Source organism: Stenella coeruleoalba (genome assembly GCF_951394435.1).
Source record: "Stenella coeruleoalba genome assembly, chromosome: 20".
Lineage (NCBI taxonomy): Eukaryota > Metazoa > Chordata > Mammalia > Artiodactyla > Delphinidae > Stenella > Stenella coeruleoalba.
In genome coordinates, this window is record NC_137166.1 from 58,190,755 (window position 1) to 58,212,899 (window position 22,145).

Sequence of the window (22,145 nt, forward strand, 5' to 3'; positions counted from 1 at the left end):
CATTCACATATCACAGGATGACAGTGTCCCACACTTGTTACACTGTGTCCCCAGATATATATAGGCAGGTCATATCCAATACCTGAAACGTTTGTTTCCAGGCTGTGTTATGGTGTGGTAGCAAAACACAGTCACAATATTTGTGTTTCTAGGTGTGTCACATACAAATTATTTTATTTGACAAATACACACGTAAAAAACAAGAGATTTACTTCTCCCTGTTGAAAATGGGGAATGAGATTTCGTTCCTCTCCCTTAGACGATTTACCTTAGAAAACTTGCAGGAACTGTCTCATCTCTTTTAAAATGCATGTCTTTGAAGACTAGAGAGGCCTTTTTTCAGCTGGTCTTTTTTTTTCTTCCAGTTTTAGGATTCAGAAATGTCTTTCTCAAGAACCTGCTTTCTCCTCAAACTGCAGACATCAGGGAGTTAGCTCATTTATCAGTTCTTGCACGAGGATAGGAGTCTCATCTTAGTGGATGCTGTGCTCCAACTTAAAAAACTACCTCCTATTACAAAGATGAGAAGTTTGTGTTTCCTGTGGCTAAAACCGATAAGCAAACACAGATAGTCACCCCAATTACCAGGTAAAATTAGGACTCTGTGTGACAAATGGCACTGTCAACTCCTCTTACTTGAGGACTAGGTATTGTTTATCTTGAATATACATATGCAGTGGGTTGTATCTGTTTGGATAAATAGGGGATTTAGGTTTTTTCTGTCTTTGCAGTTTCCTGGTGGATTGCCTGTGATGCACGAGTACTTTGCTTTAATGCTTATTCAATAATAAAAGTGGTCTTCTCTCTCTACTACCATTGTGGAAAGGATTACCAGGTTGGGAGAGATTTTTGTTTTTACTTCCCTAACAGTCATCATCAGGCACCTGTCTTCAGGGATCAAACTTCATCACCCATCTCGTCAACATCTAGTATACAGGATATATGGGGGAAGGGTGAACAGTTAAACAGTATTAGAGACTCATTAAGACCCATCTTGCATGTGCCAAATTCTGATGAACCAATGACAGCAAATTATGAGAAACAAATAAGAATTTTAAAAGATAAGTGGACCCCACATGTTAAGAGATCTGTGAGACACAGCTACTGAACCCTGTAAGGATATATTTTGGATTCTGATTGCAACTAATTTGACTTAAGAAACAAACACATTTTTGAGACAATTCAGCATTGATACAACGTTTATATTTTTCTGACAACTATTGTGTTATGAAAAATCCATTCTGAAGAGATTATGCATTAAGTGATACCATGTCTGGAATTAGTACAGTAGTTCCCCCTTATCTGCAGCAGATGCGTTCCAAGACCTCCAAGTAGATGCCTGAAACTACAGATAGTACCAAACCCTATATGTACTATGTTTTTTCCTATACATGCATACCTATGATAAAAATTATAACAATAGCTGTAATAAAAGTTAAGTGAATGTGGTGTCTCTCTCAAAATAGCTTATTGTACTGTAGTCGCCCTTTTTGTGATGATGTGAGATGATACGATGCCTATGTGGATTCACTGGACAATGGGATGATTCATGCTGTGGGTGGGACGAAGAGGGCGGTGAGAGATTGCAGCATATAGAAAGGCACGCAATTTAAAACTCATGACTTATTTCTGGAGTTCTCCATTTAATATTTTCAGACCTTAGTTGACCTTGGGTCACTGAAACCCCAAAAAGCAAATCTGTGAATAAGGGAGAGACTGTGGTAAACTAAGGCACTGGTGTAAATGGGGAAAGATGAAATAAGAATGGCCATGAAATGATGGAAGATGGGGATGGATTCATCTGGTTTCATTACAGTCTCTTTCTTTTTTTCATAACAGTCTTTTTTTATAACAAAAATATATATGTCCTTGTATCAGTAATTTTATATGCTGAGAAGGATAAATTTTAAAAGGCAGCAGGAAACTTGGTTTCAGGGTTGTAAGCATGCATCAGTAGATCAAAAGGTAGATTTTAAGTATGTGTGGTTTAAACTGTTTTCAATATATAGTACATCATCTGCAAACACTGACAGTTTTACTTCTTCCTTTCCATTTGGATTCCTTTTATTTCGTTTTCTTCTGATTTCTGTGGCAAGAACTTCCAATACAATGTTAAACAAAAGTGACAAGAGTGGGCATCCTTGTCTTGTTCCTCATATTAGAGGAAATGCTTTTAGCTTTTCACCATTGAGTATGATGTTATCTGTGGGCTTATATATGGCCTTTATTATGTTGAGTTATGTTCACTTTATGCCCACTTTCTGGAGAGTTTTTATCATAAATGGATGTCAAATTTTGTCAAAAGCTTTCTCTGCATCTATTAAAATGAAATGTTTTTATTCTTTAATTGTCAATGTGGTATATCACATTGATTTGTGGATATTGAAAAATCCTTCCATCCCTGGGATAAATTCCATTTGATCATGGTGTATGATCCTTTTGATGTATTGTTGGATTCAATTTGCTGATATTTTGTTGAGGATATTTGCATCTATGTTCATCAGTGATATTGACCTGTAATTTTCCTTTTTTGTGATACCTTTGGTTTTGCTAGCAGGGTGATGCTTGCCTGGTAGAATGAGTTTGGAAGCATTCTTTCCTCTGCAATTTTTTGGGAATAGTTTGAGAAGGATAGGTGTTAACTCTTCTCTAAATTTTTGGTAGAATTCACCTGTGAAGCCATCTGGTCTTGGACTTTGGTTTTCTGGTAGTTTTAAAACTAGTGATTGGGGCTTCCCTGGTGGTGCAGTGGTTGGGAGTCCGCCTGCCGATGCAGGGGACACGGGTTCGAGCCCTGGTCTGGGAGGATCCCGCATGCCATGGAGCGGCTGGGCCCGTGAGCCATGGCCGCTGAGACTGCGCGTCTGGAGCCTGTGCTCCGCAACGGGAGAGGCCACAACAGTGAGAGGCCCGCGTACCACCAAAAATAAATAAATAAATAAAAACCCACTAGTGATTGAATTTCCTTACTGGTAACTGCTCTGTTCACATTTTCTATTTCTTCCTGGTTCTTGGGAGATTGTAACTTTCTAAGAATTTGTCCATTTCTTCTATGTTGTCCATTTTATTGGCATATAGTTGTTTGTAGTAGCCTCTTATGATCCTTTGTATTTTCATGGTTTCAGTTTAACTTCTCCTTTTTCATTTCTGATTTTATTAATTTGGACCCTCTCCCCTTTTTTCTTTTTTTTTTTTTCCTTTTTTTTTTTTAAAGATGTTGGGGGTAGGAGTTTATTAATTAGTTAATTTTATTTTTGCTGTGTTGGGTCTTCATCTCTGTGCGAGGGCTTTCTCTAGTTGTGGCAAGCGGGGGCCACTCTTCATCGCGGTGCGCAGGCCTCTCACTATGGCGGCCTCTCCCGCTGCAGAGCACAGGCTCCAGATGTGCAGGCTCAGCAGTTGTGGCTCACGGGCCCAGTTGCTCCACGGCATGCGGGATCCTCCCAGACCAGGGCTCGAACCCGTGTCCCCTGCATTAGCAGGCAGACTCTCAACCACTGCACCACCAGGGAAGCCCTCCCTTTTTTTCTTGATGAGTCTGGCTAGAGGTTTATACATTTCGTTTATCATTTCAAAGAACCAGCTTTTGTTTTCTTTGATCTTTTCAATTTTTTTTTGTCTCTAATTCATGTCTTTCTGCTCTGATCTTTATGATTTCTTTTCCTTCTACTAACTTTTCATTTTGTTCTTTCTCTAGTTCCATTAGGTATAAGGTTAGATTGAGATTTTTCTTGTTTCCAGAGGTAAGATTGTATTGCTATAAACTTCCCTCTTAGAATTGCTTTTGCTGCATCCCATAGGTTTTGGATCTTCGTGCTTTCGTTCTTTCTTTTTCATTTCTGCCTAGTTGTTTTCTTTGTTTCTTTCTTTGCTGCACTGTGCAGCTTGTGCCATCTTAGTTCACTGACCAGGGATTGAACCCAGGCCCTTGACAGTGAAAGCATGGAGTCCTAACCACTGGACCACCAGGGAATTCTCTGTCTCTAGGTATTTTTTGATTTCCTTTTTGATTTCTTCAGTGATCCATTGGTTGTTTAGTAGCATATTGTTTAGCTTCCACGTGTTTGTGGTTTTTACAGTTTTTTTCTTGTAGTGGATTTCTGATCTCATAATGTTGTGATTGGAAAAGATGCTTGATATGATTTCAATTTTCTTAAGTTTACCAAGGCTTGCTTTGTGGCCCGCCATATTATTAATCCTGGAGAATGTTCCATGTGCATTTGAAAAGAATATGTATTCTGCTGCTTGTGGTTGAAATGCTTTATAAATATCAATTAAGCCCATCTGGTCTAATGTGTCATTTAAGGCCTGTGTTTCCTTACTGATTTACTGTATGGGTGATCTGTCCATTGATGAAATTGGGCTGTTAAACTCCCCCACTATTGTGTTACTGTTGATTTCTCCTTTTATGGCTGTTAGTATTTTCCTTATATATTGAGGTGCTCCTATGTTGAGTGCATATATATTTACAGTTGTTATATCTTCTTCTTGATTGATCCCTTGATCATTATGTGGTGTCCTTCTTTTGACTCTTGTAACAGTCTTTATTTTAACATCTGTTTTGTCTGATATGAGTATTGCTATTCCAGCTTTCTTTTGATTTCCATTTGCATGGAATACCTTTTTCAATCTCCTCACTTTCAGTCTGTAGGTGTCCCTAGATCTGAAGTGGCTCTCTTATAGACAGCATATATACTGGTTTTGTTTTTATATCCATTCAGCCAATCTATATCTTTTGGTTGGAGCATTTAATCCATTTACATTTAAGGTAATTATCAATATGTATGTTCTTATTGCTGTTTTGTTAATTGTTTTTGATTTATTTTTGTAGGTCTTTTTTCTCCCTTTCCTCTTCTGTTCTCTTCTCTTCTGATTTACTGAGACATCTTTTCTTTTTTTGGCAGTCCTGTGTGGCTTGCAGGATCTTAGTTCACTGACCAGAGATTGAACCTGGGCCCACAGGAGTGAAAGCGCTGAGTCCTAACCACTGGATAGCCAGGGAACTCCCTCTTCTCTTGTGATTTGATGACTAACTTTAATGTTGTGTTTGGATTCCTTTTTTTTTTTTTTTTTGGTGTGTGTATCTATTGTAGATTTTTGGTTTGTGATTACCATGAGATTTAATATAGCAGTCTATATAAACAAGATTATTTTAACTTGCTGCTCTTTTAATTTCAAATGCATGTCCAGTATCCTGCGTTTGTTCTCTCCTCATGATTGCTGGGGGTTTTGTTTTGTTTTGTTTTGTTTTTTATAAATTTATTTATTTTTATTTTTGGCTGTGTTGGGTCTTCATTGCTGCACGGAGGCTTTCTTTAGTTGCAGTGAGCAGGGACTACTCTTCGTTGTGGTGTGCGGGCTCCTCATTGCAGTGGCCTCCCTTGTTGCAGAACACGGGCTCTAGGTGTGTGGGCTTCAGTAGTTGCAGCACGCGGGCTCAGTAGTTGTGGCTCACGGGCTCTAGAGCACAGGCTCAGTAGTCGTGGCACATGGGCCCAGCTGCTCTGCAGCATGTGGGATCCTCCCGGACCAGGGCCTGAACCCATGTCCCCTGCATTGGCAGGTGGACTCCCAACCACTGCGCCACCAGGGAAGCTCTGATTGCTGGTTTTGATATCATATTTGTGTTTGGTTGCTTTCCTACTTTGTCTGTATGTTTGCTTTTACCCGTGAGTTTTTCCATTTGTAATTTTCTTGTTCCTAGTTGTGGCCTTTTTCTTTTCTTTTCTTTTCTTTTCTTTTTTTTTTTTTTTTTTTTGTGGTACGCGGGCCTCTCACTGTTGTGGCCTCTCCTGTTGCGGAGCACAGGCTCCAGACACATGGGCTCAGTGGCCATGGCTCACAGGCCCAGCCGCTCCACGGCATGTGGGATCCTCCCAGACAGGAGCATGAACCCGCGTCCCCTGCATCGGCAGGCGGGCTCTCAACCACTGTGCCACCAGGGAAGCCCTCTTTTTTTTTCTTTTGTTCTCCACCTAGAGAAGTTCCTTTAGCATTTGTTGCAAAACTGGTCTGGTGCTGCTGAATTCTCTTATCTTTTGCTTGTCTGTAAAGCTTTTGATTTCTCCTTCAAATCTGAATGAGATTGCTGGGTATTCTTGGTTGTAGGTTCTTCCCTTTCATCACTTTCAGTATATGGTTCCACTGCCTTCTGGCCTGCAGAGTTTCCATTGAAAAATTAGCTGATACCTTATAGGAATCCCATTGTATGTTATTTGTTGCTTTTCCCTGTTGCTTTTAATTTTTTATCTTTTTCTTTAATTTTTGTCAGTTTGACTACTATGTGTCTCAGCATGTTCCTCCTTTGGTTTATCTTGACTGGGGCTCTCTGCGCTTCCTGGAGTTGGGTGACTGCTTCCTTTCCCATGTTAGGGAAGTTTTCAGCTATTATCTTTTCAAATATTTTCTCAGGTCCTTTCTCTCTTCTCCTTCTGGGAACCCTACAATGTGAATGTTGGTGTGTTTAATGTTGTCCCAGAGGTCTTTTATACTGTCCTCATTTCTTTTCATTTCTTTTTCTTTATTCTGTTCCATGGCAGGGATTTCCACCATTCTGTCTTCCAGCTCACATAGCCTTTCTTCTGACTCATTTATTCTGCTGTCGATCTTGTCTAGTGTATTTTTAATTTTAGTTATCTTATTGTTCATCTCTGTTTGTTTAGATCTTCTAGCTCTTTGTTAATCATTTCTTTTGTCTTCTCAGTCTGTGCCTCCATTCTTTTTGTAAGATCTTGGATCATCTTTACTGTCTTTACTCTGAATACTTTTTTGGGTAGATTGACTATCTCCACTTCACTTGTTCTTCTGGGGCTTTATCTTGTTCCTTCGTTTGGGATATATTCCTCTGCCATCTCATTTTGTCTAACTTTCTGTGATTGCAGTTTACGTCCTGCAGGCTGCATGGTTGTAGTTCTTCTTGCTTCTTGTGTCTACCCCTTAGAGGATGAGGCTGGTCTAAGAAGCTTGTGCAGGCTTTCTGGTGGGTGGAACTGCTTCATGCCCACTGGTGGTTGGATCTGGGTCTTGTCCCTCTGGTGGCCAGGGCTGTGTCAAGGGGTGTCTTTAGTGGGAAGCAGTGAGCTCAGGAAGACTTTAGGCAGCCTATCTGCTGATTGGTGTGGATGTGTTCCTGCCCTGTTGGTTTGGTCTGAGGAGTCCCAGCACTGGAGCCTGTAGGTTGGGTAGGGCCAGGTCTTGGTGAGAAAACAGTGGCCTCCAGGAGGGCTCACGCCAATGAGAATTCCCCAGAACTACCACCACCAGTGTCTTTGTCCCTGCATTGAGCCACAGTCACCTCCCACCTCTGTAGGAGACTCTCCAATACCACCAGGTAGGTCTGGCCTAGGCTCCTATGAGGTCACTGCTTTTTCCCCCGGGTCCTGATGCACACAAGACCTTGTATGCTCTCTCCAAGAGTGGAGTTTCTGTTTCCCAAAGTCCTGTGGGAAACAGAACTTTGCGATCAAGCCCCACTGGTCTTTAAAGCCAGATACTCTGGGGGCTCCTCCTCCAGATGCCACACCTCCAGGCTGGGGAGCCTGATGTGGAGCTCAGAACTTTCACTGCTGTGGGGGAACCTCTGTGATATTATTATTTTTAAGTTTGTGCTTTGCCCACCTGGTGGGTATGGGATTGGATTTTTATCACAATTGAGCCCCTCCTACCATCTCATTGTGGTTTCTTCTGTGTCTTTGGATGTAGCATAATTTTTTTGGTAGGTTCCATTGTTTTTTTGTTGTGATTTGCTGTGTGGTGATCATAGCAGTTAGTTGTGATTTTGGTGTTTTTGTGAGAGGAGGTGAGCTGACGTCCTTCTCTGGAACCATTATTTTTAATAAGAGTTTGTGCCTAACAATTTAAAGACCTCTGGCCACATGGATTTGTAAAACAAGAGTTTCCTGAATCTGGTCCTTTTGCTTATTATTTCTCTGTTTCTCCCTCAGGTGTAGCCTTTAAGTAGTCAAAATAAACCAGGTGAAGGCATCTCTGGGTGTGGGGGTACAAGAGGCCAGCAGCACCTCTTCCTGCTATTCTCTTGGTGTTTGTAGTGGTGGTGTTTTTAGGCTGAGTGGTAAACTTCAGGCTCATTTTTCTATTAATGAAAAGAAATTGGCTGTGGAAGCATAAACGTATAAGGAATAACATAACAAATACTAATATATCACCTCCCCCCCCTTCTGACTTAAAGAAGATATTTTTCTTTAAACGGATACATAGGAACCATATTTTTCTGCCTTCACTGTCCTTCACAGGATTTCATTAAGAAAATGGGATTCATGCTCCCAAGGAATTTGTGTGAGAATTAAATGAGAGCATATAAACAAAGCATGGCACATGGCAGGTTCTCAAAAATTGTAGCTGTAAGTATGAACACTTCCATACTTATTGTTATTCTTGTTTTATTTATTTATATTTATTTTTGGCTGTTTGGTGTTTGTTGCTGCACACAGGCTTTCTCTAGTTGCGGCGAGCGGGGGCTACTCTTTGTTGCGGTGTGTGGGCTTCTCATTGTGGTGGCTTCTCTTGTGGAGCACAGGCTCTAGGCACGCAGGCTTCAGTAGTTGTAGCTTGCAGGCTCAGTAGTTGTGGCTCATGGACTCTAGAGTGCAGGCTCAGTAGTTGTGGCACATGGGCTTAGTTGCTCCGCGGCGTTTGGGATCTTCTTGGACCAGGGCTTGAACCCATGTCCCCTGAATTGGCGGGTGGATTCTTAACCACTGTACCACCAGGGAAGTCCTATTGCTATTCTTATTAGACCCAGGTAGAGCCTGGTTACAGAAGCTGGAAAAGGTCAGAGCTGTGGAAAGGAAAGGGGTGACTTGGCATTCAGTGATGGGTGGGGAGATGCAAAGTTTCAGAAGAGAGTTGAAGTAAGGCCCTTGGGGTTTCAGATGCTGATGTCTTGGAGCCCTTGTTTTGCTACTGTGTGGAGGAGGCAGGCAGCCACATGGTCTGCATTGTGAACCCCAATGTGGAAGGACTCACTACTTTCAGTGAGTCAGAGGCTCTGCTTCCTGCATGTGGCAGGAGCCTGGCTTCTCCCAAAATGAGTGTGGACCCAGCTGTGTGCTGTTTCACATCACAGTCTAGAAAGCACACAGGTTGTTCTTTCAGAATGTTTTATTTGTCCCAGGAGATGTTTTTTCAGTTCTTCAGTGAAGCTGTATGAAGCCCTTGAACAGTATCGCTAAGATATTAATGGGCCTTGTCTTTCGTCATATTCTTTTTGGGAAGAGCAGCAATGAAGCCCTTAAGTCCCCACCAAATCCACTCTTTTTAAAAGATGCGATTCCTGAGATCTCCAGGCCACACCCATCTCTGTGCTGTCTGAAAGTCAATTTATTCCTGTTATTTTTTTTTTCTAGATTATTCTGTCTCCTGGTTTGGGTTTTAGTTCTTAGGATTGGGAGTTTCTGGAAGCTTGTTTGTCCTTCTGTGTTTTTTGTTTTTATTTGTTTTTTGTTTTTATTTTGGCTGTGCCAAAAGCCTTCTGGGATCTTAGTTCCCCAACCACGGATTGAAGCCGGGCCACAGCAGTGAAAGTGTGAAAAGACCAACTCTTAACCACTGGACCATCAGGGAATTCCCATTCTGTTGTTCTTTTTTTTTTTTTTTTTTTGCGGTACGTGGGCCTCTCACAGTTGTGGCCTCTCCCGTTGCGGAGCACAGGCTCCGGACGCGCAAGCTCAGCGGCTATGGCTCACGGGCCTAGCCACTCCGAGGCATGTGGGATCTTCCCGGCCCGGGGCACGAACACGCGTCCCCTGCAGCGGCAGGCGGACTCTCAACCACTGCGCCACCAGGGAAGCCCCATTCTGTTGTTTTTATTTGAGCTGTAAACACAGTCTCCCGATAACCCCTCCTGTGAGAGAGAAGAGCCTTCTGAGGATTCCTTCCAATATTCGATCCCAGGTAGGGATTTTGTCTTTCTACAGAAATTGTCCTGTCCTACGAGCTTTACTTTGAAAGGGTACTTCAGATCATTTTGGAACACGGTAAAATTCAGGACATAAGGAGAGACATTCATGTATTATTTTCTTCTGAGTTTGATAGACATTATTGTATTTCACCAAAGCCAAGATTTCGTCCATTATAAGAAGAATCACTATTTTATTTACCTCTAAAAAAGTACACTGCCCACTAAACCATGTCACACAGTCATTTAAAAAAATCCTGATTTCAGAGAAGTGATAAAGGATGTGTGTTTTAAAACTGACAAGGTGTGATGTACAAAACTGGGCAGGCAGAATGAACCAGGAGTCAGAGTTCAGACGAGCACACGTTTATTCCACCGGGACTTTCACAACGTGTCTGACACCCATCACTGAACTGCTCATTGTCTGTGTGCACCTGCTTCGTGACCCATCTACTTACAGTGTGCCAGCTGGTGCAGTGTTAAGTCCAGTTGTCTGAGCCAGAAATCTGAGTATAGATGGGACTCCTTCCTTGCCGTCCCTCCTACAACTAACTCCCGGTACTTGATTCTGCCACTAGAATATCTGTACTGCCTCTCCCCAATGACCCAGCCTCACAACAATTGCCCTGGCGCAGGACTCAACTTTTTCTTACAGGAATATCCCAGGAGTTTCCCAACAGGACCCTCTACATCCAGGCTCACTACCTCCAATTGAATCACTGCATGGCCGACCACTGAAACGTATCCCTGCCTAGTGAGTGCCCATCTGTGCTCTTAACTGTCCTGGAAAGATGTTCACAAAATTGGGGAGTCCACTGAATCCATGGCATCAATGCCCCAGACTCTTTCGCACATTCTGGCCCTGTCTGGCAGCTTTGTCACTATCTTCCACACAGGAGCACACAGTCAAAAAGCAGACACTCTTTGGCCCTTTCCCCGGATCTGTAGGTGTTGCCCATCCTGTCTATTCAGATGTTTATGTACTTTGAGTGTAGTTGATGCTTTTCTAGTTCTATATCTTATGTGAGTAAATATTCTTTATCCCATGTGTATTCAGCAAATATTTTTCTCTGCCAGTTTCAAGGTTTTCTTTTTTTTTTTTTTTTTGTATTCATTACCTCCATTTTTTTGTAGCTGCACTTTTGGCTTTCAGATTAAGGTATGTCAGAGAGGAGAAATGTTCATTTAATAAAGTATGTGCTGTTGCTTTTTGTTTCCTCTTGTGTGAGGGCTCCTCAGGGTGTGTGTTGAAAATTACAGCTCGTGACTGACGTGACCAGACACATGGCCGTGTCGAATTTCTTTGGGAAAATGTGGAGCTGCATCCACATGGAGGGTAGCTAAGTTTTCTCTGGACCTGCTGGGAGGTGCTGGCCTGGTAGGGAAAGATGAGGAAATGAGGGGAAGATGTTTCCTGATGGGGGCTTCTGGTTGGGGATACCAGGGGCAGGGAGGTCCATCTCAGAGGTCCCAGCAGAGGAATAAATGGGGGAGGAAAATTGTGAATTTTAGTCAGTCTTGTGTGGGGTGGGAAAGGAGTCTGGTGTCCTCTCTTAGGGTCATGATGTTCCATATTCTAGCACACCAGGGACGTGTGTGTTCTTCCTGGGGTCTCTCGACTCTTCCCAACAGAGCAATGGATTTATTTCTGGGATCACCTTTCAATTCCATTCATCTCAGTATATATCCTCATGCCAGTTTCACCATGTTTCATTTCCCAGGGCTGTGTTCAGAACATTTGAAAGTCGTAGGTCTGAGCCTTCTATCTTGAGGTATTTTTTTTTTTAATAACTCTGGTAGAGCTGTGGGGTCTGTTGGCATTCCATATTTCAGGGTGTTCTTTTCTGCTCCCCTTTGCTGATATGTACACCCCCCTCCCCTTTGCAGAGGCACACATGTATTGAAGACCTCTTGATTCCTTTAAGGTGTAGACAGCATGACTGAAACTTCTGAGCAAAACATCGTTTTTATTTTTGTTTGTATACAGGTTTTCAAAGCAACTGCATGAAAGCTTGGAGGCCTACCAGGTGGTCTGCAGGTGTTAGCCTATTTTGGCTTTGGCCCATGGTGCCCAGTGGTGTCTCCAGGGGCCATTATCTGCATTTCATCAGCAAGGAGAGTTTCTGTTGTTCCTCATCTTTCAGTGATGTGTATCGTCATTTCGGGAGGTTAGCAGGACTCAGAGGTGTGTAGTGCTGTCTTGTGGTTGTAATATTGCATTCCTCACAAATCCAATCTGGATCATATTTCTGTCCACTTATGTATTATCTGTATATCTTCATTGGCCCGGTGTCTCTTCAGATCTTGACTTACCTTGAATGGAGCTTTTGTTTTCAAGTTCTTTGTCAACTCTGAGGAAAAATTCTATATCTTTGATCAGTGTTTGGCAAATATGATTTTTCTTCCAGTTTGTGGCTTGTTTTCTGGCTTTCGGCATAAGGTATGTCAGCATGGAGAAATTTTCATTTAACAAAGTAGTTGTTAAATTTTGGTTCCTCTTCTGTGAGGGCTCTTCATGATGTGTGTTGAAAAATCACAGCTCAAGATGGACATGACGAGACCCATTGCCGTGTTGATATTCTCCTCTGTGATCCTCTGTAATTTTTTATGGTTTCGTATATGTTCAATTTGCCTGCAGACAATTTGGAGTGACTTTCAGTGCGAGTCATAAAGTCTGTGCCTACATTCGTTTCACGGCACGTGGTTCCTAACTGTGCTATGATTAGGGTTCCAGAAGTCCCGGGATATTGGCCTCCCTCCCTTGGAACCTGGAGAGGGTGGTGCATTGAGCGGGACGGCCTGCAAAAAAATCCAGCCTCCACTGTAGTGGGAGTGGGTGCCCCCTGCATTTTCCCAGTTGGCCAGCAGAGGGTGACTGGTGAGAGCCTCTCTCACCAGTGCGGGATCTTCCTCCTCTGCCCACAGGCTTGGCCTTGTGCACAGCTCACAGGCGTTAGGTCTCTCCAGGGCAGGCCAGGGCTTTGGCTTTGGCTTTGGCTTTGGGAAAATGCAGAGCTGCATCCACATGGAGGTTAGCTAGGTTTCCTCTAGACCTGCTGGGACGTCTGGCCTGCTAGGGAAAGGTGAGGAAATGGCGGGGCGGGGGGATGTTTCCTGACAGGCTGCTGGTTGGGGTTACCGGGGGCAGGGAGGTCTGTCTCAGAGGCCCCAGCAGAGCAAAAATGGGGCGGAATATTGTGACTTTTAGTCTTGTGTGGGGTGGGGAAGGAGTCCAGTGTCCTCTTTTAGGGTCATGATGTTCCATATTCTAGGTCTTTTCTCTGTTGTTAGGGTGGCTGTCCTTTCACTGCTCTAGGTCCCTAGCAGCTTTTGTCTTCAGCGAACACACCAGAGATGTGCGTGTTCTTGCTGGGGTCTCTCGACTATTCCTTACAGACCGATGGGTTTATTTCTGGGAGATCCTTTGAATTCCATTCATCTCGATATACCTCCTTATGCCAGTTTGACTGTGTTTCATTTCTTGGGGTTCTGTTCAGAACATTTCAAAGTGGGAGGTCTGAGCCTTCCATCTTGAGGTTTTTATTTTTTAAATAATTATGTTAAGCTGTGGGGTCCATTGACGTTCCATATTTTGGGGTGTCCTGTTCTGCTCCCCTTTGCTGAGGCACACATGTATTGAAGACCTCTTGAATCCTTTAAGGTGTAGACAGTATGAGTGGAGCTTCTGTGCAAAACATTGTTTTTCTTTTGGTTTGGTTACAGGTTTTCAAATCAATAGTGTGAATGCTGGGAGACCTGCCTGGTGGTGTGCAGGTGTTAGACTATTTTGGCTTTGGCAAATGGTACCCAGTGGTGTCTCTACGGACTGTTATATGGGTTTCATCGGCAAGAAAGAGTTGCTGTTGTCCCCCATCCTCCAGTGATGGGTATCATCATTTTGGGAGGAGGTTAGCAGGACTCAGAGGTGTGTAGTGCTGTCTTGTGGTTGTAATTTTGCATTCCTCATAAGGCCCGATCTGGATCATATTTCTGTCCACTTACGTATTATCTGTATATCTTCATTGGCCCGGTGTCTCTTCAGATCTTGACTTACCCTGAATGGAGCTGTTTGTTTTCTAGTTCTTTGTCTACTCTGAGGAAAAATTCTTTATCCGATCTGTGTTTGGCAAATACGTTTTTTCTTCCAGTTTGTGGCTTGTTTTCTGGCTTTTGGCCTAAGGTATTTCAGCATGGAGAAATTTTCATTTAACAAAGTAGTTGTTAAATTTTGGTTCCTCTTGTGTGAGGGCTCTTCATGATGTGTGTTGAAAATCACAGCTCAAGATGGACATGACGAGACCCATTGCCGTGTTGATATTCTCCTCTGTGATCCTCTGTAATTTTTTATGGTTTCGTATATGTTCAATTTGCCTGCAGACAATTTGGAGTGACTTTCAGTGCGAGTCATAAAGTCTGTGCCTACATTCGTTTCACGGCACGTGGTTCCTAACTGTGCTATGATTAGGGTTCCAGAAGTCCCGGGATATTGGCCTCCCTCCCTTGGAACCTGGAGAGGGTGGTGCATTGAGCGGGACGGCCTGCAAAAAAATCCAGCCTCCACTGTAGTGGGAGTGGGTGCCCCCTGCATTTTCCCAGTTGGCCAGCAGAGGGTGACTGGTGAGAGCCTCTCTCACCAGTGCGGGATCTTCCTCCTCTGCCCACAGGCTTGGCCTTGTGCACAGCTCACAGGCGTTAGGTCTCTCCAGGGCAGGCCAGGGCTTTGGCTTTGGCTTTGGCTTTGGGAAAATGCAGAGCTGCATCCACATGGAGGTTAGCTAGGTTTCCTCTAGACCTGCTGGGACGTCTGGCCTGCTAGGGAAAGGTGAGGAAATGGCGGGGCGGGGGGATGTTTCCTGACAGGCTGCTGGTTGGGGTTACCGGGGGCAGGGAGGTCTGTCTCAGAGGCCCCAGCAGAGCAAAAATGGGGCGGAATATTGTGACTTTTAGTCTTGTGTGGGGTGGGGAAGGAGTCCAGTGTCCTCTTTTAGGGTCATGATGTTCCATATTCTAGGTCTTTTCTCTGTTGTTAGGGTGGCTGTCCTTTCACTGCTCTAGGTCCCTAGCAGCTTTTGTCTTCAGCGAACACACCAGAGATGTGCGTGTTCTTGCTGGGGTCTCTCGACTATTCCTTACAGACCGATGGGTTTATTTCTGGGAGATCCTTTGAATTCCATTCATCTCGATATACCTCCTTATGCCAGTTTGACTGTGTTTCATTTCTTGGGGTTCTGTTCAGAACATTTCAAAGTGGGAGGTCTGAGCCTTCCATCTTGAGGTTTTTATTTTTTAAATAATTATGTTAAGCTGTGGGGTCCATTGACGTTCCATATTTTGGGGTGTCCTGTTCTGCTCCCCTTTGCTGAGGCACACATGTATTGAAGACCTCTTGAATCCTTTAAGGTGTAGACAGTATGAGTGGAGCTTCTGTGCAAAACATTGTTTTTCTTTTGGTTTGGTTACAGGTTTTCAAATCAATAGTGTGAATGCTGGGAGACCTGCCTGGTGGTGTGCAGGTGTTAGACTATTTTGGCTTTGGCAAATGGTACCCAGTGGTGTCTCTACGGACTGTTATATGGGTTTCATCGGCAAGAAAGAGTTGCTGTTGTCCCCCATCCTCCAGTGATGGGTATCATCATTTTGGGAGGAGGTTAGCAGGACTCAGAGGTGTGTAGTGCTGTCTTGTGGTTGTAATTTTGCATTCCTCATAAGGCCCGATCTGGATCATATTTCTGTCCACTTACGTATTATCTGTATATCTTCATTGGCCCGGTGTCTCTTCAGATCTTGACTTACCCTGAATGGAGCTGTTTGTTTTCTAGTTCTTTGTCTACTCTGAGGAAAAATTCTTTATCCGATCTGTGTTTGGCAAATACGTTTTTTCTTCCAGTTTGTGGCTTGTTTTCTGGCTTTTGGCCTAAGGTATTTCAGCATGGAGAAATTTTCATTTAATAAAGTAGTTGTTAAATTTTGGTTCCTCTTGTGTGAGGGCTCTTCATGATGTGTGTTGAAAATCACAGCTCAAGATGGACATGACGAGACCCATTGCCGTGTTGATATTCTCCTCTGTGATCCTCTGTAATTTTTTATGGTTTCGTATATGTTCAATTTGCCTGCAGACAATTTGGAGTGACTTTCAGTGCGAGTCATAAAGTCTGTGCCTACATTCGTTTCACGGCACGTGGTTCCTAACTGTGCTATGATTAGGGTTCCAGAAGTCCCGGGATATTGGCCTCCCTCCCTTGGAACCTGGAGAGGGTGGTGCATTGAGCGGGACGGCCTGCAAAAAAATCCAGCCTCCACTGTAGTGGGAGTGGGTGCCCCCTGCATTTTCCCAGTTGGCCAGCAGAGGGTGACTGGTGAGAGCCTCTCTCACCAGTGCGGGATCTTCCTCCTCTGCCCACAGGCTTGGCCTTGTGCACAGCTCACAGGCGTTAGGTCTCTCCAGGGCAGGCCAGGGCTTTGGCTTTGGCTTTGGCTTTGGGAAAATGCAGAGCTGCATCCACATGGAGGTTAGCTAGGTTTCCTCTAGACCTGCTGGGACGTCTGGCCTGCTAGGGAAAGGTGAGGAAATGGCGGGGCGGGGGGATGTTTCCTGACAGGCTGCTGGTTGGGGTTACCGGGGGCAGGGAGGTCTGTCTCAGAGGCCCCAGCAGAGCAAAAATGGGGCGGAATATTGTGACTTTTAGTCTTGTGTGGGGTGGGGAAGGAGTCCAGTGTCCTCTTTTAGGGTCATGATGTTCCATATTCTAGGTCTTTTCTCTGTTGTTAGGGTGGCTGTCCTTTCACTGCTCTAGGTCCCTAGCAGCTTTTGTCTTCAGCGAACACACCAGAGATGTGCGTGTTCTTGCTGGGGTCTCTCGACTATTCCTTACAGACCGATGGGTTTATTTCTGGGAGATCCTTTGAATTCCATTCATCTCGATATACCTCCTTATGCCAGTTTGACTGTGTTTCATTTCTTGGGGTTCTGTTCAGAACATTTCAAAGTGGGAGGTCTGAGCCTTCCATCTTGAGGTTTTTATTTTTTAAATAATTATGTTAAGCTGTGGGGTCCATTGACGTTCCATATTTTGGGGTGTCCTGTTCTGCTCCCCTTTGCTGAGGCACACATGTATTGAAGACCTCTTGAATCCTTTAAGGTGTAGACAGTATGAGTGGAGCTTCTGTGCAAAACATTGTTTTTCTTTTGGTTTGGTTACAGGTTTTCAAATCAATAGTGTGAATGCTGGGAGACCTGCCTGGTGGTGTGCAGGTGTTAGACTATTTTGGCTTTGGCAAATGGTACCCAGTGGTGTCTCTACGGACTGTTATATGGGTTTCATCGGCAAGAAAGAGTTGCTGTTGTCCCCCATCCTCCAGTGATGGGTATCATCATTTTGGGAGGAGGTTAGCAGGACTCAGAGGTGTGTAGTGCTGTCTTGTGGTTGTAATTTTGCATTCCTCATAAGGCCCGATCTGGATCATATTTCTGTCCACTTACGTATTATCTGTATATCTTCATTGGCCCGGTGTCTCTTCAGATCTTGACTTACCCTGAATGGAGCTGTTTGTTTTCTAGTTCTTTGTCTACTCTGAGGAAAAATTCTTTATCCGATCTGTGTTTGGCAAATACGTTTTTTCTTCCAGTTTGTGGCTTGTTTTCTGGCTTTTGGCCTAAGGTATTTCAGCATGGAGAAATTTTCATTTAATAAAGTAGTTGTTAAATTTTGGTTCCTCTTGTGTGAGGGCTCTTCATGATGTGTGTTGAAAATCACAGCTCAAGATGGACATGACGAGACCCATTGCCGTGTTGATATTCTCCTCTGTGATCCTCTGTAATTTTTTATGGTTTCGTATATGTTCAATTTGCCTGCAGACAATTTGGAGTGACTTTCAGTGCGAGTCATAAAGTCTGTGCCTACATTCGTTTCACGGCACGTGGTTCCTAACTGTGCTATGATTAGGGTTCCAGAAGTCCCGGGATATTGGCCTCCCTCCCTTGGAACCTGGAGAGGGTGGTGCATTGAGCGGGACGGCCTGCAAAAAAATCCAGCCTCCACTGTAGTGGGAGTGGGTGCCCCCTGCATTTTCCCAGTTGGCCAGCAGAGGGTGACTGGTGAGAGCCTCTCTCACCAGTGCGGGATCTTCCTCCTCTGCCCACAGGCTTGGCCTTGTGCACAGCTCACAGGCGTTAGGTCTCTCCAGGGCAGGCCAGGGCTTTGGCTTTGGCTTTGGCTTTGGGAAAATGCAGAGCTGCATCCACATGGAGGTTAGCTAGGTTTCCTCTAGACCTGCTGGGACGTCTGGCCTGCTAGGGAAAGGTGAGGAAATGGCGGGGCGGGGGGATGTTTCCTGACAGGCTGCTGGTTGGGGTTACCGGGGGCAGGGAGGTCTGTCTCAGAGGCCCCAGCAGAGCAAAAATGGGGCGGAATATTGTGACTTTTAGTCTTGTGTGGGGTGGGGAAGGAGTCCAGTGTCCTCTTTTAGGGTCATGATGTTCCATATTCTAGGTCTTTTCTCTGTTGTTAGGGTGGCTGTCCTTTCACTGCTCTAGGTCCCTAGCAGCTTTTGTCTTCAGCGAACACACCAGAGATGTGCGTGTTCTTGCTGGGGTCTCTCGACTATTCCTTACAGACCGATGGGTTTATTTCTGGGAGATCCTTTGAATTCCATTCATCTCGATATACCTCCTTATGCCAGTTTGACTGTGTTTCATTTCTTGGGGTTCTGTTCAGAACATTTCAAAGTGGGAGGTCTGAGCCTTCCATCTTGAGGTTTTTATTTTTTAAATAATTATGTTAAGCTGTGGGGTCCATTGACGTTCCATATTTTGGGGTGTCCTGTTCTGCTCCCCTTTGCAGAGGCACACATGTATTGAAGACCTCTTGAATCCTTTAAGGTGTAGACAGTATGAGTGGAGCTTCTGTGCAAAACATTGTTTTTCTTTTGGTTTGGTTACAGGTTTTCAAATCAATAGTGTGAATGCTGGGAGACCTGCCTGGTGGTGTGCAGGTGTTAGACTATTTTGGCTTTGGCAAATGGTACCCAGTGGTGTCTCTACGGACTGTTATATGGGTTTCATCGGCAAGAAAGAGTTGCTGTTGTCCCCCATCCTCCAGTGATGGGTATCATCATTTTGGGAGGAGGTTAGCAGGACTCAGAGGTGTGTAGTGCTGTCTTGTGGTTGTAATTTTGCATTCCTCATAAGGCCCGATCTGGATCATATTTCTGTCCACTTACGTATTATCTGTATATCTTCATTGGCCCGGTGTCTCTTCAGATCTTGACTTACCCTGAATGGAGCTGTTTGTTTTCTAGTTCTTTGTCTACTCTGAGGAAAAATTCTTTATCCGATCTGTGTTTGGCAAATACGTTTTTTCTTCCAGTTTGTGGCTTGTTTTCTGGCTTTTGGCCTAAGGTATTTCAGCATGGAGAAATTTTCATTTAACAAAGTAGTTGTTAAATTTTGGTTCCTCTTGTGTGAGGGCTCTTCATGATGTGTGTTGAAAATCACAGCTCAAGATGGACATGACGAGACCCATTGCCGTGTTGATATTCTCCTCTGTGATCCTCTGTAATTTTTTATGGTTTCGTATATGTTCAATTTGCCTGCAGACAATTTGGAGTGACTTTCAGTGCGAGTCATAAAGTCTGTGCCTACATTCGTTTCACGGCACGTGGTTCCTAACTGTGCTATGATTAGGGTTCCAGAAGTCCCGGGATATTGGCCTCCCTCCCTTGGAACCTGGAGAGGGTGGTGCATTGAGCGGGACGGCCTGCAAAAAAATCCAGCCTCCACTGTAGTGGGAGTGGGTGCCCCCTGCATTTTCCCAGTTGGCCAGCAGAGGGTGACTGGTGAGAGCCTCTCTCACCAGTGCGGGATCTTCCTCCTCTGCCCACAGGCTTGGCCTTGTGCACAGCTCACAGGCGTTAGGTCTCTCCAGGGCAGGCCAGGGCTTTGGCTTTGGCTTTGGCTTTGGGAAAATGCAGAGCTGCATCCACATGGAGGTTAGCTAGGTTTCCTCTAGACCTGCTGGGACGTCTGGCCTGCTAGGGAAAGGTGAGGAAATGGCGGGGCGGGGGGATGTTTCCTGACAGGCTGCTGGTTGGGGTTACCGGGGGCAGGGAGGTCTGTCTCAGAGGCCCCAGCAGAGCAAAAATGGGGCGGAATATTGTGACTTTTAGTCTTGTGTGGGGTGGGGAAGGAGTCCAGTGTCCTCTTTTAGGGTCATGATGTTCCATATTCTAGGTCTTTTCTCTGTTGTTAGGGTGGCTGTCCTTTCACTGCTCTAGGTCCCTAGCAGCTTTTGTCTTCAGCGAACACACCAGAGATGTGCGTGTTCTTGCTGGGGTCTCTCGACTATTCCTTACAGACCGATGGGTTTATTTCTGGGAGATCCTTTGAATTCCATTCATCTCGATATACCTCCTTATGCCAGTTTGACTGTGTTTCATTTCTTGGGGTTCTGTTCAGAACATTTCAAAGTGGGAGGTCTGAGCCTTCCATCTTGAGGTTTTTATTTTTTAAATAATTATGTTAAGCTGTGGGGTCCATTGACGTTCCATATTTTGGGGTGTCCTGTTCTGCTCCCCTTTGCTGAGGCACACATGTATTGAAGACCTCTTGAATCCTTTAAGGTGTAGACAGTATGAGTGGAGCTTCTGTGCAAAACATTGTTTTTCTTTTGGTTTGGTTACAGGTTTTCAAATCAATAGTGTGAATGCTGGGAGACCTGCCTGGTGGTGTGCAGGTGTTAGACTATTTTGGCTTTGGCAAATGGTACCCAGTGGTGTCTCTACGGACTGTTATATGGGTTTCATCGGCAAGAAAGAGTTGCTGTTGTCCCCCATCCTCCAGTGATGGGTATCATCATTTTGGGAGGAGGTTAGCAGGACTCAGAGGTGTGTAGTGCTGTCTTGTGGTTGTAATTTTGCATTCCTCATAAGGCCCGATCTGGATCATATTTCTGTCCACTTACGTATTATCTGTATATCTTCATTGGCCCGGTGTCTCTTCAGATCTTGACTTACCCTGAATGGAGCTGTTTGTTTTCTAGTTCTTTGTCTACTCTGAGGAAAAATTCTTTATCCGATCTGTGTTTGGCAAATACGTTTTTTCTTCCAGTTTGTGGCTTGTTTTCTGGCTTTTGGCCTAAGGTATTTCAGCATGGAGAAATTTTCATTTAACAAAGTAGTTGTTAAATTTTGGTTCCTCTTGTGTGAGGGCTCTTCATGATGTGTGTTGAAAATCACAGCTCAAGATGGACATGACGAGACCCATTGCCGTGTTGATATTCTCCTCTGTGATCCTCTGTAATTTTTTATGGTTTCGTATATGTTCAATTTGCCTGCAGACAATTTGGAGTGACTTTCAGTGCGAGTCATAAAGTCTGTGCCTACATTCGTTTCACGGCACGTGGTTCCTAACTGTGCTATGATTAGGGTTCCAGAAGTCCCGGGATATTGGCCTCCCTCCCTTGGAACCTGGAGAGGGTGGTGCATTGAGCGGGACGGCCTGCAAAAAAATCCAGCCTCCACTGTAGTGGGAGTGGGTGCCCCCTGCATTTTCCCAGTTGGCCAGCAGAGGGTGACTGGTGAGAGCCTCTCTCACCAGTGCGGGATCTTCCTCCTCTGCCCACAGGCTTGGCCTTGTGCACAGCTCACAGGCGTTAGGTCTCTCCAGGGCAGGCCAGGGCTTTGGCTTTGGCTTTGGCTTTGGGAAAATGCAGAGCTGCATCCACATGGAGGTTAGCTAGGTTTCCTCTAGACCTGCTGGGACGTCTGGCCTGCTAGGGAAAGGTGAGGAAATGGCGGGGCGGGGGGATGTTTCCTGACAGGCTGCTGGTTGGGGTTACCGGGGGCAGGGAGGTCTGTCTCAGAGGCCCCAGCAGAGCAAAAATGGGGCGGAATATTGTGACTTTTAGTCTTGTGTGGGGTGGGGAAGGAGTCCAGTGTCCTCTTTTAGGGTCATGATGTTCCATATTCTAGGTCTTTTCTCTGTTGTTAGGGTGGCTGTCCTTTCACTGCTCTAGGTCCCTAGCAGCTTTTGTCTTCAGCGAACACACCAGAGATGTGCGTGTTCTTGCTGGGGTCTCTCGACTATTCCTTACAGACCGATGGGTTTATTTCTGGGAGATCCTTTGAATTCCATTCATCTCGATATACCTCCTTATGCCAGTTTGACTGTGTTTCATTTCTTGGGGTTCTGTTCAGAACATTTCAAAGTGGGAGGTCTGAGCCTTCCATCTTG